Source organism: Pan paniscus, chromosome 5 (assembly GCF_029289425.2).
Source record: "Pan paniscus chromosome 5, NHGRI_mPanPan1-v2.0_pri, whole genome shotgun sequence".
Taxonomy (NCBI): Eukaryota; Metazoa; Chordata; class Mammalia; order Primates; family Hominidae; genus Pan; species Pan paniscus.
The window spans coordinates 95,627,283-95,645,682 of NC_073254.2; the positions used below are offsets into that span (position 1 = coordinate 95,627,283).

At 42.1% G+C, this 18,400-nt stretch overlaps 1 pseudogene; it reads left to right on the plus strand.

Annotated features, from left to right (window-relative positions):
* Nucleotides 1–14,039: 14,039 nt before the first annotated feature.
* LOC112440222 (U6 spliceosomal RNA) lies at nucleotides 14,040–14,130 on the plus strand (annotated as a pseudogene).
* Nucleotides 14,131–18,400: the final 4,270 nt, after the last annotated feature.

Here is an 18,400-nt window from a genome sequence, read left to right on the forward strand (position 1 = left end):
TCCCTCTCTCGCTCTCTACTTCAGCTTGGGTAATTTGTTTCACTAAACTCAACTCAAGCTCTCTTAAACCCAGGTCTGGTGCTTAAAACAATATGTCTTTATTCCCTTACAGGTCTAGGGGTCAGAAATCTGCAATCAGTTTCGGTGGACCAAAATGAAAATGTGAAACAGGGTGTCTGACAACTTCCAGAAGCACCAGAGGAGAAGCAGCTTTCCTTGGCCTTCCCAGGTTCTACAGGGACATTCCTTGGCTCATAGCTCCCCCTCCCATTTTCTTTCTTTCTTTTCTTTTTTTTTTTTTTGTATTTATTTTTTTATTGACCATTCTTGGGTGTTTCTCGCAGAGAGGGATTTGGCAGGGTCATAGGACAATAGTGGAGGGAATGTCAGCAGATAAACAAGTGAACAAAGGTCTCTGGTTTTCCTAGGCAGAGGACCCTGCGGCCTTCCGCAGTGTTTGTGTCCCTGGGTACTTAAGATTAGGGAGTGGTGATGACACTTAACGAGCATGCTGCCTTCAAGCATCTGTTTAACAAAGCACATCTTGCACCGCCCTTAATCCATTTAACCCTGAGTGGACACAGCACGTGTTTCAGAGAGCACAGGGTTGGGGGTAAGGTCACAGATCAACAGGATCCCAAGGCAGAAGAATTTTTCTTAGTACAGAACAAAATGAAAAGTCTCCCATGTCTACTTCTCTCTACACAGACACGGCAACCATCCGATTTCTCAATCTTTTCCCCACCTTTCCCGCCTTTGTATTCCACAAAACCGCCATTGTCATCATGGCCCGTTCTCAATGAGCTGTTGGGTACACCTCCCAGACGGGGTCGTGGCGGGGCAGAGGGGCTCCTCACTTCCCAGTAGGGGCGGCCGGGCAGAAGCGCCCCTCACCTCCCAGATGGGGCGGCTGGCCAGGTGGGGGGCTGACCCCCCCACCTCCCTCCCAGATGGGGCGGCTGGCCGGGCAGAGAGGCTCCTCACTTCCCAGTAGGGGCGGCTGGGCAGAGGCGCCCCTCACCTCCCGTACGGGGCGGCTGGCCGGGCTGGGGGCTGACCCCCCCACCTCCCTCCCGGACGGGGTGGCTGGCCAGGCGGGGGGCTGACCCCCCCACCTCCCTCCCGGACGGGGTGGCTGGCCGGGCAGAGGGGCTCCTCACTTCCCAGTAGGGGTGACCGGGCAGAGGCGCCCCTCACCTCCCGGACGGGGCGGCTGGCCGGGCGGGGGGCTGACCCCCCCACCTTCCTCCCGGACGGGGTGGCTGGCCGGGCAGAGAGGCTCCTCACTTCCCAGTAGGGGCGGCCGGGCAGAGGCGCCCCTCACCTCCCGTATGGGGCGGCTGGCCGGGCTGGGGGCTGACCCCCCCACCTCCCTCCCGGACGGGGCGGCTGGCCGGGCAGAGGGGCTCCTCACTTCCCAGTAGGGGCGGCCGGGCAGAGGCGCCCCTCACCTCCCGGACAGGGCAGCTGGCCGGGCGGGGGGCTGACCCCCCCCACCTCCCTCCCGGACGGGGTGGCTGGCCAGGTGGGGGGCTGACCCCCCCACCTCCCTCACAGACAGGGCGGCTGGCTGGGCGGGGGGCTGACCCCCCCACCTCCCTCCCGGATGGGGTGGCTGGCCTGGCAGGGGCTGACCCCCACCTCCCTCCCGGACGGGGTAGCTGCCGGGCGGAGATGCTCCTCACTTCCCAGACGGGGTGGCTGCCGGGCGGAGGGGCTCCTCACTTCTCAGACGGGGCGGCCGGGCAGAGACGCTCCTCACCTCCGAGACAGGGTCGCGGCCGGGCAGAGGCGCTCCTCACATCCCAGATGGGGCGCCGGGGCAGAGGCACTCCCCACATCCCAGACGATGGGCGGCTGGGCAGAGACGCTCCTCACTTCCTAGATGGGATGGCGGCGGGGAAGAGGCGCTCCTCACTTCCTAGATGGGATGGCGGCCGGGCAGAGACGCTCCTCACTTTCCAGACTGGGCAGCCAGGCAGAGGGGCTCCTCACATCCCAGACGATGGGCGGCCAGGCAGAGACGCTCCTCACTTCCCAGACGGGGTGGCGGCCGGGCAGAGGCTGCAATCTCGGCTCTTTGGGAGGCCAAGGCAGGCGGCTGGGAGGTGGTTGTAGTGAGCCGAGATCACGCCACTGCACTCCAGCCTGGGCACCATTGAGCACTGAGTGAACGAGACTCCATCTGCAATCCCGGCACCTCGGGAGGCCGAGGCTGGCGGATCACTCGCGGTTAGGAGCTGGAGACCAGCCCGGCCAACACAGCGAAACCCCATCTCCACCAAAAAAATATGAAAACCAGTCAGGCGTGGCGGCGCGCCCCTGCAATCGCAGACACTCGGCAGGCTGAGGCAGGAGAATCAGGCAGGGAGGTTGCAGTGAGCCGAGATGGCAGCAGTACAGTCCAGCTTTGGCTCAGCATCAGAGGGAGACCGTGGAAAGAGAGGGAGAGGGAGACCGTGGGGAGAGGGGGAGGGGGAGGGGGAGAGGGAGAGGAAACTTACATCTTCAATTTGTCACATTACAAATAATTGTTGGTATCTATTCTTAATATTATACTGCTTTTCCTTTTTCAGTTACAAATTTTATTACATAGTGCTAATATATTCGCTGCATCTTTTTAGCAAGATTTAAAAGAAAATGATTTATGTTTCATTGATACAGAGTATATAATCCTTTAAAAAAATTATTTTTAATTTCTTCCTTTTTTTTTTTTTTTTTTTTTGAAACAGTCTCGGTCTTGTTGCCCAGGCTGGAGTGCAGTAGCGCAATCTCGGCTTACCGCAACCTCCGCCTCCCAGGTTCAAGCAATTCTCCTGCCTCAGCCTCCCAAGTAGCTAGGACTACAAGCATGCGCCACCAGGCCTGGCTAATTTTTTTGTATTTTTAGTGGAGATGGGGTTTCACCAGGCTGTCCTGGCTGGTCTCGAACTCCTGACCTCAGGTGATCTGCCCACCTTGGCCTCCCAAAGTGCTGGGATTACAGGTATGAGCCACCGTGCCAGGCCTTTTTTTTTTTTTTTTCAATCGTTTTGGGAGAACAGGTGATATTTTGTTACATGGATAAGTTCTTTAGTGTTAATTTCTGAGATTTTGGTGCAACTGTCACCCAAGCAGTGTACACTCTACCCAACGTGTAGTCTTTTACCCCTCACCCACTTTGTCCCCTTCCTCTCAAGTCCTCAAAGTCCATTATATCATTCCTGTGCCTTTGTGTCCTCATAACTTAGCTTCCACTTATAAGTGAGAACACATGGTATTTGGTTTCCCATTCCTGAGTTACTTCACTTAGAATAATGTTCTCCAACTCCATCCAGGTTGCTGCAAGTGCCATTATTTCATTCCTTTTCATGGCTGAGTAGTATTCAATGGTGTATATATGCCGCATTTTCTTTATCCATTTGTTGGTCAATGGGCATTTATACTGGTTCTGTATTTTTTTCAGTTGCAAATTGTGCTACTATAAACATGAGTGTGCAAGTGTCTTTTTCATATAATGACTTATTTTCCTCTGGGTAGATACTCAGTAGTGGGAGTGCTAAATCAAATGGTAGTTCTACTTTTAGTTCTTTAAGGAGTCTCCACATGGTTTTCCATGGTGGTTGTACTAGTTACATTCCCACCAGCAGTGTAAAAGTGTTCCTTCTTCACCACATCCAAATCAATATCTATTTTTAAAAAATTTTTAATTATAGCCATTCTTGAAGGAGTAAGGTGGTATCTCACTGTGGTTTTAATTTGCATTTCCCTGATAATTAGTGATGTTGAGCATTTTTCTTACATTTATTGGCCATTTGTATAATTTTTTTTTTGAGACAGAGTCTAGCTCTGCCCCCCCAGGCTGGAGTGCAGTGGCAGGATCTCAGCTCACTGCAACCTCTACCTCCCGGGTTCAAGAGATTCTCATGCCTCAGCCTCCTGAGTAGCTGGGATTACAGGCGCTTATCACCACGCCCAGCTAATTTTTGTATTTTTAGTAGAGACGGGGTTTCACCATGTTGCCCAGGCAGGTCTCGAACTCCTGACCTCAGGAAATCCATCCGCCTCTACCTCCCAAAGTCCTGGGATTACAGGTGTGAGCCATCACGCCCAGCCTGTATATCTTCTTTTGAGAACTGTCTACTCATGTCCTTTGCCCACTTTTATGGGGTTATTTGTTTTTTCTTGGTTTGTTTGAGTTCCTTGTAGGTTCTGGATATTAGTCCTTTGTCAGGTGCAAAGTCTGTGAATATTTTCTCGATTCTGTGGGTTGTCTGTTTACTCTGCTGATGATTTCTTTTGCTGTGTAGAAGCTTTTTATTTTAATTAGGTCTCATCTATTTATCTTTTTGTTGAATTTGCTTTTGGGTTCTTGGTCATGAACTTTTTGTCTAAGCCAACATCTAAAAGAGTTTTACCGATTTTATCTTCTAGAATTTTTATGGTTTCAGGTCTTAGATTTAAATATTTGATCCACCTTGAGTTGATTTTTGTATAAGATGAGAACAAGGATTAAGTTTCATTCTTCTACATACGGCTTGCTAATTATCTCATCACCATTTGTTGAATAGGATGTCCTTTCCTCACTTTATGTTTTTGTTTGCTTTGTTGGAGATCAGTTGGCTGTAAGTATTTGGTTTTATTTCTGGGTTTTCTACTCTGTTTCATTGGTCTATGTCAATATCTTTGATGAACACAGGTGCAAAAATGTTCAACAAAATAGTAGCTAACCAAATCCAATAGCATATCAAAAAGATAATACACCATGATCAAGTAAGTTTCATACCAGGGATGCAGGGATAATTTAGCATATGCAAGTCTATAAATGTGATACATCACATACACAGAGTTAAAAACAGAAATCATATGATCATCTCAACAGATACAGAAAAAGCATTTGGCAAAATCCAGCATCACTTTATGATTAAAACCCTCGGCAAAATTAGCACAAAAGGGACATATCTCAAGGTAATAAAAGCCATCTATGACAATCCCACAGCCAACATTATACTGAATGGGGAAAAATTGAAAGCATTTCCCCTGAGAACTGGAACAAGACAAGGATCCTCATTTTCACTACTTTTACTCGACATCGTACTGGAAGTCCTAGCCAGAGCAATCAGACAAGAGAAAAATAAAGGGCATTCACATTGGTAAAGAGGAAGTCAAACTGTTGCTGTTCACCAATGATATGATCGTATACCCAGAAAATGCTAAAGACCCATCCAAAAAGCTCCTAGATCTGATAAACGAATTCAGTAAAATTTCAGGATACAAAATGAACGTACACAAATCAGTATTATTGCTATACACCAACAAGGACAAGGCTGAGAAACAAATCAAGAATTCAATCCTTTTTACAACAGCTGCAAAAAATAAAAATAAAATAAAATACTTAGGCACATACTTAACCAAATAAGTGAAATATCTCTACAAGGAAAACTACAAAACACGGCTGAAAGACATCATCAACTACACAAACAAATGGAAACACATCCCATGCTCATAGATGGGTAGAATCAATATTCTGAAAAATGACCATACTGCCAAAAGCAATCTACAGATTCAATGTAATTCCCATCAAAGTACCACCATCATTCTTCACAGAACTAGAAAAAAAAATCCTAAAATTCATGTGAAACCAAAAAAGACCCCACGTAGCCAAAGCAAGACTAAGCAAAAAGAACAAATCTGGAGGCATTACGTTATCCAACTTCAAACTATACTACAAAGCTATAGTTACCAAAATAGCATGGTACTGGTATATACTACCTGCTTTTCTAATACATTGAAACCAGTGTTGTAGTACATCCCTATATTATAGGTTTAATAGTTACCATGTAAGTTCAATATCTTCAGTAAACCAAACTTTCCAATATAGTTTTTACGTGCATATAACATAATATTAAGACAAATCTAAATTTTTCACAATTATTTGCTAGATAAATGTGGAGTCCTAACTGGGAGGAGGTGGGGGCACAGAGTCAGGCTGGTGGGACCAGGGTAAAGCAAAAAGAAGAAGCAAATAAGCTACAATACAATTCTGCCTTTCTTCATGGTCCAGGACACATAGCTGTCCTCTGCAAACAACTCACAACCTTCCTGTGACCAGTTATCACCAGACCCTCAGCTGACAGAAAAATTGTTAAGTTAGCTCACTGCAACCTTGGCATTGATACTGCACAAAGCCCTCTTCAGCACAGAGCACAAGCTCCATTCTATAAAATCCTATAAAATTTCCAGCAGGCCTTTGTCTCTTCGCAGTTAGCTCTTCTCTTGCTGACTTGCCTGTTGCTTTCTTGCAATGTATTTTCATACTTTCTGTAATAAATCTGTCTTTATTTATCTACAACTGTCTTGGTAAATTTTTCTTAACCCTACGTTACCAGCCCCAGATAGTCACTGTTCATTCACCAGAGTAAAGATATCACATGACTTGGCCAGGCACGGTGGCTCATCCCTGTAATCTGAACACTTTGGGAGGCTGAGGCGGGTGGATCGCTTGAGGGCAGGAACTCGAGACCAGCCTGGCCAACGTGGTGAAACACTGTCTCTACTAAAAATACAAAAATTAGCTGAGCATGGTGGCGTGCACCTGTAATTCAAGCTACTCAGGAGGCTGAGGCAGGAGAATCGCTTGGACTGGAGGTGGAGGTTGTAGTGAGCAGAGATGGCAAGACTCTGTCTCAAAAAAAAAAAAATCACATGACTTAATTCAAATAGCTATTGATTATTAGATAGAGACATATGAAAGTACCAACATTTGATCATTTTGACCTACAAAAACAGCCATGTCCAGGTATGGTGGCTCACAGCTGTAATCCCAGCACTTTGGGAGGCTGAGGCAGGAGTATTGCTTGAGCCCAAGAGTTCAAGGCTGCAGTGAACTATGACTACATCACTGCATTCCAGCCTAGGTGACAGAGGAAGACCCTGTCTCTAAAATTAATTAATTAAAAATAGCAATCATTTGATTCCATCTTATTTCATAGTGATTTTAAAATAGTATACACAAACCAAATAATAATAAAAGAGAATGGAGGAGGCAGTCACCACAGCAACATCAGCACTGCCTCTAGCTCGCAGAGCTCCAGCCAAAGGAGAAGTGGGGTAAATAAGAAGGTACCATAGCTCATACAAAGCAAACTGCCTGCAAATCGACCAGTGACAACGCACCCAGAAAGCAAATGGCTAAAAAAGCCACTCGAGAGGGAGTGCACCCTCTACTTAAAGGGTGAAGAAACCTCATCATTATAGGCCTGGTACTGTGGCACTCCTTGAAATTAGACATTAACAGAAGTCCCTTGAACTTATGATTTGCCAAATTCCCTTCCACCATCAGCATGAGAACTAGCTCAGAACTTTAAAACAGATCTGCACTTCCAGAGCACAGCTATTGGTGTTTTGCAGGAGGCAAGTGAAGCCCATTTGGTTGGCCTTTTTGAAGACACCAAATTGTGTGCTATCCATGTGTAATAAATTATGCCAAAAGACATCCAGGTAGCATGCTGCATATGTGGAAAAGTGCTTAAGAATCCACTACAATGGGAAACATTCACTCTAAAAAAAATTATCTTCTTCCTGTTGTTGGTAGTTCTGAACATTATATTTTTTCCTTGGGGTCAAAAGGTACTTAAATATATGATTGTGAGTGGATAAACAGGGGACAGAAAACAGGTATTGGCAGTTTTTCCATTTTCATTTGTGTGTGAATTTTTAGTATAAATGCCAGGGATGTAAAGCATTAATGCAAGTCAAAATGTTTCAGTGAACAAGTTTCAGTGTTTCAACTTTATAATAGTTATAAATAAACCTGTTAAAATTTTCTGGACAGTGCCAGCATTTTTAAAACAAGTAAATTGCTTATTGATGGCAACTAAAGGGTGTTCGTTGCAAGTTTATCATACAGTAGATTCCATCCATTCACTTTTCTAACTGAATTGTCCCACAGGCAAGTACATATTTTTAATGTTGCCTGTCTTCTGTGCTATCCCTGCAGTTTGCTATCAAAATACATTAAACTACAAAAAAGAAAGAGAGAAGACATGAACCAACTGTTTTTATCTAGAATTAAATTTTGACTGATACATAAAATGTTTTTCCCACTTTCAAGATTATAGAACACGTATGGTCTTCACATCTAGAATTTTAAAAACTTAATGATGGGCAAGGCCTGAAAAATGAGGAAATTTACACAAAATATGAAAGTCCAAAATGACTCCCTCCCTCCCCTCCCCTCTTCTCTTCTCCTCTCCTCTCCTGTCCTTTTTCTTTTCTCTTCTCTTCTCTTTTCTTTTCTTTTCCTTTTCTTTTTTCTTTTCAGACAGAGTTTCCCTCCATCACCCAGACTGGAGTTCATTGGTGCTGGGAGGCTCACTTCAACCTCTGCCTTGCGGGCTCATGTAGCTGGGATTACAGGCTTGTGCCACCATGCCGGCTAATTTTTGTATTTTTAGTAGAGATCAGGTTTCACAATGTTGGCCAGGCTGATCTCGAACTTCTGCCTCGGCCTCCCAAAGTGCCAAGATTACAGGCATGAGGCACTGCACCTGGCCAATGATCATATTTTCATTAGAAAAGGTGTACTTTTTTAAAGAAAGGTACGATAATACTGTCAAACTTTGGAGTTTCAGAGAAAACATCTAAACTGTTCTTTATTTGTTAGTTTAACATTATTTGAAAATACTGAAAAATACTAGAAAGAAAGTAATTTCTTCCAAACTAAAATTCCATAAAAAAGAAGACAAGCTGGGCACGGTGGCTCACGCCTGTAATCCCAGCTCTTTGGGAGGCCGAGGCAGACGGATCACTTGAAGTCAGGAGTTCGAGACCAGCCTGGCCAACATGTTGAAACCCCGCCTCTACTAAAAATACAAAAATTAGCTGGGCATGGTGGCAAGTGCCTGTAATCCTCGCTACTGGGGAGACTGAGGCACGAGAATCGCCCGAACCCAGGAAGTGGAGGTTGCAGTGAGCCGAGATTGCACCATTGCACTCCAGCCTAGGCAACAGAGTGAGACTCCGTCTCAAAAAAAAAAAAAAGAAAAAAGACAAAGTCATCCACACCTTCTAATTCCTTTCTTCTGACATAGCTATGCCACACAGATTAGCTATATATACTTATAAATCATATTTATGCAAATGATATAAAATTGGCCTGTATCCAGTGTGATGGCTCTGATGAAAAAAAGATGGCCTATAACTTGTTTTTTCTTTTTCTATTAATTTTTTTTTTTTTTTAGAGTTGGGGGTCTCACTATGTTGCCCAGCCTGGGCTTGAACTCCTGGCCTCAAGCAATCCTCCTACCTCAGCCTCCTGAGTAGTTGGGACTACAGGTGTGTGCCACCACAGCCTTGTTTTTAATTCTTAATTAATCATGGATGCTTTCCTGATCAGTACTGTCAACCTAAATAACAAAGAGCAGAGATGCTATAAAAGATATTTATTTTGGGGCTACAGCATTGCAATGAGAATATGTGTGCCATAGTAAATTATGTGCATATTCAGGGAGGTAAAGGAAGGCAAAGGTTTTTAAGGGAAAAAATGAGGAGGATCACAGAATTGTTTTGACATCATTATCCTTGGCTATAAAGATCAATAACAAGTGTGACGCTGGTGCAGGGTTGGAAAGGCAGTTGTTGGGCAGATGTCCCTGCAGAAGTATTTCTTGTGTAAGGCTGCAATGGATTTTATGAAAGATTGTGGTTTTTACAGAGTCTTTGTGATAGTTTTTATTATCAGGCATATAAGCATGAGAGCCTTTTCTTTATGACGTTCCCCAGCTCTATTTGTCAGTGGGTTTTGGTTTTGTTTTGTTTTGTTTTGTTTTGTTTTGTTTTGACATCAGTAACTTCATTTTGGTTCTGACAACATCCATATTTTCCTCTTTTCATCAAGATCTTTCTCCAAAAGCATCACTGATTAAACATCCTGTAGTTAGGTTTTGATGTTCCTCAGTACAGAATAGACCTGTCCTCGTTATTTGTCTTGTCTTACATTATAAGGAGTAATTGGCAACTAGGAGTCAGTGTCAAAACTCTTTTAGCCATGTTTGAGCAACAAAGGAGGTTTAAAGGGAGTAGCTCTAAGGCTAAGTCTACCTGAAGTCCATTAATAAGTTCTGTTCTGTGGTCTTTTGTTTTCATCTCAAAGTGCTGGTTCAGCATTATTTTGTTAGGAGTTGTACTTCCACAAAAATTGTAGAGTTAACGTATACAAAGTTTAGAAAGGGAAAAGACAAAGTAAAATTAATAGTAATATGACTATTCTAATTTGTATAATTATTTTGAGCCATTAATCTAGGCTTAAAGATAACCAATTGAATAAATTAAATGACTATAGGGAATTAGGCGAGACCTATTGTAACCAGGCAAACTACTTTCTTATTTTGTGTATATGGGTCTCAACTTTTCCAGAGGAATTTATCCAGGTATAGCACATAGTATTACCAATAGCACAGACATTTTCTTATTTAACCAATGGATACTAAACAATTTTGTTTAGTTTTGTTTTGTTTTGTTTGAGACAGGGTCTCTCTCTGTCACCCAGGCTGGAGTGCAGCGGTACGATCTTGGCTCACTGCAACCTCACCTCCCAAGTTCAAGTGATTCTCCTGCCTCAGCCTCCCGAGTGGCTGGGACTACAGGCGTGCACCACCATACCCGGTGAATTTTTGTGTTTTTAGTAGAGACAGGGTTTCACCTTGTTAGCCAGGCTGGTCTTGAACTCCTGACCTCAGGTGATCTGCTCACCTCGGCCTTCCAAAGTGCTAGGATTACAGGCATGAGCCACTGGGCCCGGCCTACTAAACAGTTTCTTAGGTTAGGCTCTCTTAAGTTACCAGCAGAATATACTGATGGTGAAATTTCAATTACATCATTAGCTTACCAAGCATAAAAGGTAGCATTAAGAGGGGTAAGAGTCTAATTATGATATGGAGTCTTGCTTCAATGTCTTGAGAAAAGCTATCTACAGCGTGAAAACATCAACTGCTGCTCCTGGTTTGTAATTTGAAAGTCTCTGGTCATGACACCAAGTGGTTTGGTAAACCTTTTGTGTGGCCCATACATCAGGCATGAGGTTTGTTTCTTAAATTTCATCTAGTTTTGACTTATAGGGATTTAGGAACAGAGAAGCTTACTGCCAATTATTGAAGGAAATTAGGAGAATTCAAGATCTGATCTAGTCTACAGGTAGATAACAAGAACTTGAAAAACAATGCACAGGGCTACTATCTAGTAACAGCCGTATTATATTTCTTTAGAAATATAACTTTTTCTCTCTACATTGATCATTAGGAATCTCAGACTTAAAAACTTCTTGAGCATGGGAAGCCAAACCAAGGCAGACTTCAGACTTTATTTCAGTCTTAAGGTTCTTGGGTCTGCCAAGAAGTGACAATTTTTATTCACTCACTGTAAGGCTAGAAACTACTAAAGCCAGACATTTTGTGCACACTCTTAAATACAACATTTTATTCAAAGACTTGGTAAAAGCCTAGGGGCATTGGCTCACACCTGTAATCCCAGAAACTTGGGAGGCCAAGGCAGGAGGATCCTGGATAACTTGAGGCCAGGAATTTGAGACCAACCTGGGCAATATAGTGAGACCCCACCTCTACCAAAAAAATTTTGTTTTTAATTAGCCAAGCATGGTGGTACACACCTGTAGTCCTGGCCACTTAGGAGGCTGAGGCAGGAGTTTCACTTGAGCCCAGGAGCTTGAGATCACAGTGAGCTTTGATCATGCCGCTGCACTCCAGCCTAGATAACAGAGTGAGACTCTGTCTCTAAAGAAACAAATAAACAAAAATGCAAACACACAAAAAAAGACTTGGTTAAAAAAAAAAATCAGTGTTTCCAATCACATCCCGTTTACGAAGAGAGAGCAAATTTTTATTGAACTTATGTAAATAAAGAATACTCATAAGAATTTGCCACTTTTGGGAAGAATCAAGTAAGGGAAAAAAGCAAAGGTGTTTCCATCTTTATTAAAAGTATACTTTACCAAATTCTGGTAAACTATAAATAGCTTATGAGAAAAAAAGTTCTTAAATCTGAAAAACAAAACATTTAAATAAAGAACCAACAATGGTTTAAATAAGTCATAAAAACATTATCAATTACTTAATTTCATGTAACTAATTTATTGTTTTGCTTGATCTTGATTAGCAGTTTTATGAACCTATAAATTTCCTTACTAGAGTTCTGAAGATTTTTATTTCATTCATTGATATTAAAGTTATCAGAAATCTGTGTTCAAGACTACTTGTTAGAGTCTTTCCATGCAAAGCCATTTTGGACTATAGCTGATTGCAAATGCTTTTAGAGAAGACTTCAAAGCAATAACTGTGGATGACAGAAACTTAGAATAGTCATGGTTAAAAATCTGATGAAAGTTCCTGGCCAGGCACAGTGGTTCACACCTGTAATCCCAGCACTTTGGGAGGTTGAGGTGGGCAGATTGCTTGAGCCCAGGAGTTTGAGACCAGCCTGGGCAACATGGTGAAACCCCATCTCTACAAAAAATACAAAAATTAGCTGGGTGTGATGGTGTGCAACTATAGTCCCAGCTACTCGAGAGGCTGAGATAGGAGCATTGCTTGCTTGAGCCCAGGAAGCGGAGGCTGCAGTGAGCCAAGATCGCACCACTGCACTCCAGCCTGGGTAACAGAGTGAGACCTTGTCTCAAAAAAATAAAAAATAAATAATTTCCCAATTGACAAGGAAATGTAGTTATTTCCATTACATGCAGCATTTTAAGATGACAATCAGGCCAGGAGCGGTGGCTCACGCTTGCAATCCCAGCACTTTGGGAGGCCAAGACCAACAGATCATGAGGTCAGGAGATCGAGACCATCCTGGCTAATATGGTGAAACCCCGTCTCTACTAAAAACACAAAAAATTAGCCAGGCGTGGTGGCACGCACCTGTAGTCCCAGCTACGCAGGAGGCTAAGGCAGGAGAATCGCTTGAACCCAGGAGGCGGAGGTTGCAGTGAGCCGAGATCACACTACTGCACTCCAGCCTGGGTGACAGAGCGAGACTCCACCTCAACAACAAGAAAAAAAAGAATCAGAATCATGACTGACAATGTCATATCAGGAGGATCAAACTTTTATAAATTTTATACAACTCTTAGAATACTCACATTAATACATACCCACACAAATTTAAGTTTAGGAAAGATTTAACATAGCCACCAAAATTATGACTGTAACATATTTTTATGAATTGATATAATTTTACAACATTTATATCAATAGCATAAACATAAATGTAACTGAAGGAATATCTAGTATCACTTATTTTACAATGCTTCCCATACAATTTACCAAATAAGCCTAATTATTTAATATATCTAAAAGATGAGAGACACAACTTTGAGGCTCTCCAGGGGCCCAGCTGGAAAATCCCAATGTTAATTTTAAGTAAAAAATATTTAGTTTCAGATTTTGATGATGTGGGTGGGGGGAGGACCTGCCAAAGATGTTAAAAAGTTCAAAACACCTGATCAAAACAAAATCACAGGTTACTGTAAAATAATAGCCATTAATTTAACCAGAGTGACAAAAGACTTCAAAAGCAATACAGAAAGTTACATGGATGTAAAAACCTTAACCCTTTTAAAGCTCAGTTTTTCTATGTAGTCCAAAACCTAATAAAGACAAGATAGGAAATTATCTTGATAAAACGTAAAATCTTTGTTTTTTCAGGCCAGTTACCAAAACATAAAGAAAAATCTCTTGTAGTGTGATTGCTTCTCCTTATGGGAAGCCCATTTAGATAATCTGGAAGTCAATCCTGTTGAAAAGGGTACTTGAATTTAATCAGGCACAGGAAGAATGTATCTAGGGTTAAGAATATACATTACATTATACAGGAATGTAAACAAGAAAACTAATACCTTGAGTGAGGGAGTACATGGCTCTCACTAACAACATAGGAAGTTTCCTGATTACATGGAACAATTTAGGCACATCAATAAAAGCCAAGAGCAGAGAATTGGGTTATACTGGAGGAATACACTGTGTTTCTAGGCCTTTAAGATAAATATTTCAGTGCTTGCTTTGACAGCACATATACTAAAGTTGGAATGATACAGAGAAGATTAGCATGGCCATAAGCTGCTAAAAAATAATAATTTTTTTTAAATTTCAGCATCAGACTGTAACAGTAGAGTTGGAAGAAAAAAAAAGTTGCAGAAATTGATGAATAGATTGAAGGAGAAAGTTATCACCTCAGCCAAGAAAAAAGATACACCTCTTCAAAGGACAAAAGAACAAAGGCAAGATGTATGACCTGCAAATCACATGTAGCAAGGTACAGCAAAAGTTGAACTTTTTCTTTTTTAAGTTAACATTGAACTTCTAGGCTGGACATTGTGGCTCATACCTGTAATCCTAGCACTTTGAGAGGCCAAGGCAGGTGGATCACTGAGCCCAGGACTTCAAAACTAGCCTGGATAATATAGGGAGACCCTGTCTTTACAAAAAATGAAACAAAAATTAGCTGGATATAGTGGCACACACCTGTAGTCCTAGCTACTCAGGAGGCTGAGATGGAAGGATTGCTTGAGCACACAAGGTTAAGGCTGCAGTGAGCTGTTACTCCAGCCTGGGTGACAGAGTGAGAACTTGTCTCAGAAAAAAAAAAAAAAAGGCTGGGCGTGGTGGCTCACACCTGTAATCCCAGCACTTTGGGAGGCCAAGGTGGGCTGATCACTCAAGGCCAGGAATTTGAGACCAGCCTGGCCAACATGGCAAAACACCGTCTCTACTAAAAATACAAAATTAGCTGCGCGTGGTGGCACTCACCTGTAGTCCCAGCTACTCAGGAGGCTGAGGGAGGAAAACCGCTTGAACCTGGGAGGCGGAGGTTGCAGTGAGCCAAGATCCCGCCATTGCACTCCAGCCTGGGTGACAGAGTGAGACTCCATCTAAAAAAAAAAAAAAAAAAAAAAAAGTTGAACTTCTGAAATATAAATCTGAGAAGTTACAAAAAGGAAAAATTTTACCTTGAGAAATAAAATTATTAGTCTCAATGAAAAAGATAGCATCAGGCTGGGCACGGTGGCTCACGCCTGTAATCCCAGCACTTTGGGAGGCCAAGGCAGGTGGATTACCTGAGGACAGGAGTTCAAGACCAGCCTGGCCAGCATGGTGAAACCCTGCCTCTACAAAAATATAAAAAATTAGCTGGGCGTGGTGAAGGATGCCTGTAATCCCAGATACTCCAGAGGCTGAGGCAGGAGAATCGCTTGAACCTGGGAGGCAGAGGTTGCAGTGAGCCGAGATTGTGTCACTGCACTCCAGCCTGGGCAACAGAGCAAGAATCTGTCTCAAAAAAAAACCAAACCAAACAAAACAAAACAAAGACAGCATCTCCAATCTAAAACTTGGGAAACTAAATAGATCTCAGGAAGAAATGTGGCAGAAATACAAACTGTTAGCAGTTCAGAAGATGGCTGTTAAAGAAACAGATTTGACAATTAAAAATCAAAACCTCTGGTAATTTTATTAAGAGCAAATGAATACTTAAAGAAAATCCTGTTGTTCTAACATAGGGGAGCAAATTTGTTTAGTTTTGTATTAGTGTATTTTTAATATTAAAGCTCAATTTTACAAAGACTCATAAATAATTGCCTTCTAATTATAGCTAACTTGATCATAAACAAAATTCCTCTCATAAAGTTCGCTTTCACAAACCTTATCACAACTTATTCAGACCACTGATGACATGCTTGAATTTTCTGCTTTGTCTTATACTTCTCTTTCTTAACTAGTCATTTTACCTTAGGACAAAAACTTACCATACAAGAATCTTTCTTATACAAAATTATTCTCTGTTCTTTTTAACCTTCTTTACCAAAAATACATCCTCATATCCATAACTTTTTTCAGTACTAATGGATCTACTTCACTGGCTTAAATAGCTGCAAAGCGTTCTGCCAAAAAGATTTTCCATGGTGTATTTGATAATTTCTCTATCCTTGTAATATATCTTTCCATACTTGGCTGGGCGTGGTGGCTCAGGCCTGTAATCCCAGCATTTTGGGAGGCTGAGGTGCGTTGATCACTTGAGGTGAGGAGTTGGAGACCAGCCTGGCCAACCTGGCAAAACCCCGTCTCTACTAAAAATACAAAAATTAGCCAGGCTAGTGGCACATGCCTGTAATCCCAGCTACTCAGGAGGCTGAGGTGAGGGAATCGCTTGAGCCCAGGAGGCGGAAGTTGCAGTGAGCCGAGATCATGCCACTGCACTCCAGCCTGGGCGACAGAGTGAGATCCTGTGTAAAAAAAAAAAAAAAAAAAAAAAAAAAAAAAACACCAAAAAAAAAAAATATATATACATGCACACACTGTATATATATATATCCACTATATATACATACACTATGTATATATATACAGTATATACACTATATATATACACACAGTATATATATACACTATGTATATATATACACTTTATATATATATATACTTTTTTTTCCCTATACTTAACGTTTGTGTGATTGCTGAAAACGTTGTGGCTCCTTTACACTGGGGTGGTGAACAATGGTTTGGCAAACTTTGAGGTCATCAAAGCATCTTCTTGAAAAATATGACTTTAGAAAATAGCCAACATTTGTATTAGACTATGCTCTTCAGAAACAAAAGAATCAGAGAAAGAAAAGCAGTAAGAAATTTACAAATATGTACACATACAAATAGGGAGAAAGATAAAGTAATTATCTCACATGTATTTATTTATAATAAAATTATATTTAGAAGAATAGATAAGGAAGCTAGTTATAAAATGAGTCTTTTAACCTCCTAAAGCAAAGGCGTTTAAAGTCCAAAGCTCAGAGTGCTACTTAATCCTTTTTTGTGTATGTTCTGAAAACTAAAGTTTGTCGACCTGCAGAAGTAATGAAGCAGTTCTGTTTGTAAAGTGAAGCTAATGAAAAATACAAAATCCTAATCAGATTTAGTTTGGAGTCAGCTTTAAAGAACAGCACTTTCGGGCTGGGCTTGGTGGCTCAGGCCTGTAATCCCAGCACTTTGGGAGGCCGAGGCAGGCAGATCACCCGAGGTCAGGAGTTCAAGACCAGCCTGTCTCTACTAAAAGTACAAAAATTAGCCAGGCGTGGTGTATGCACCTGTAGTCCCAGCTACTTGGGAGGCTAAGGCAGAAGAATTGCTTGAACCTGGGAGGTAGAGGTTGCAGTGAGCCAAGATTGCACCACTGAACTCCAGCCTGGGCCACACAGTGAGACTCCGTCTCAAAAAAAAGAACAGAATAGCACTTTCAGAAAACTGTGTTACATCCCATTAGTGCATTCCTTCTGCTGTTATTAACTGGAGATAAGAAGTAAAGAAAAAATACCAAGAAAGAAGGCAGCCATCAGCAGACTCAAATAAATAGGGAAAATACAACAATGATGACCTATGAAAGTACCACTTTTATGCATTATTTCATGTTTAAATACCTGCTTCTAGGTCCATGGATTATATTCTACCTATCATCACCACATTATAATGATAATAAGAGACCATGAACTTTGGAGTCTAGATGGACTTGAGCTCAAATCCTAGGTCTACAATTTTCTAGCTGAGTCACCTTGGCAAGGTCATTTAACCTTTGAGTCTATGTTCACTTATAAAATAAGAATGGCCAGGTGTGGTGGCTCATGCCTGTAATTCCAGCACTTTGGGAGGCCGAGGCGGGTGGATCACAAGGTCAGGAGTTCAAGACCATCCTGGCTAACATGGTGAAACCCCATCTCTACTAAAAATACAAAAAAAAATTATCCGGGTGTGGTGGCAGGCGCCTGTAGTCCCAGCTACTCTGGAGGCTTAGGCAGGAGAATGGCATGAACCCGGGAGGCGGAGCTTGCAGTGAGCCGAAATCGCGCCAATGCACTCCAGCCTGGGTGACAGAGCGAGACTCCGTCTCAAAAAAAAAAAAAAAAGAATGACAGTAGATGTTCAGTAAAGGTTGGTTAGGAGATCTGGATAGTATACCTACCAAATCATATTGAGAGTACTGCCTTTACATAAATAAAATAGCTATACTATCCTGAAAGTGTGGTTCTCAGATCAGTACCACCTTTGAGCTTATTAGAAATGCAAATTCATGAATCCTACCTAGACCTATATAATCAGATGGTCTGGGATAGGGCCCAGGAAACTGCTTTATAAGCTCTTTAGTTGATTCCTATGCATGTTAAAGTGTGAGAACTACTGCCTCGGAGATCAGCTAGAAATTATTTCCATGTGATCAATTCCATTAATGAACATGAAAGGATCTAGTGGTCATCTGCAGGCCCAATTTATCTGCTAGGCACAAGAGGCACAGTGCCAAGGGCCCATGACAATTTTAAGGTCTTATGAAAATGTTTTAATTTTTTTTAATCAAAAGAAAAAATAAACATAAT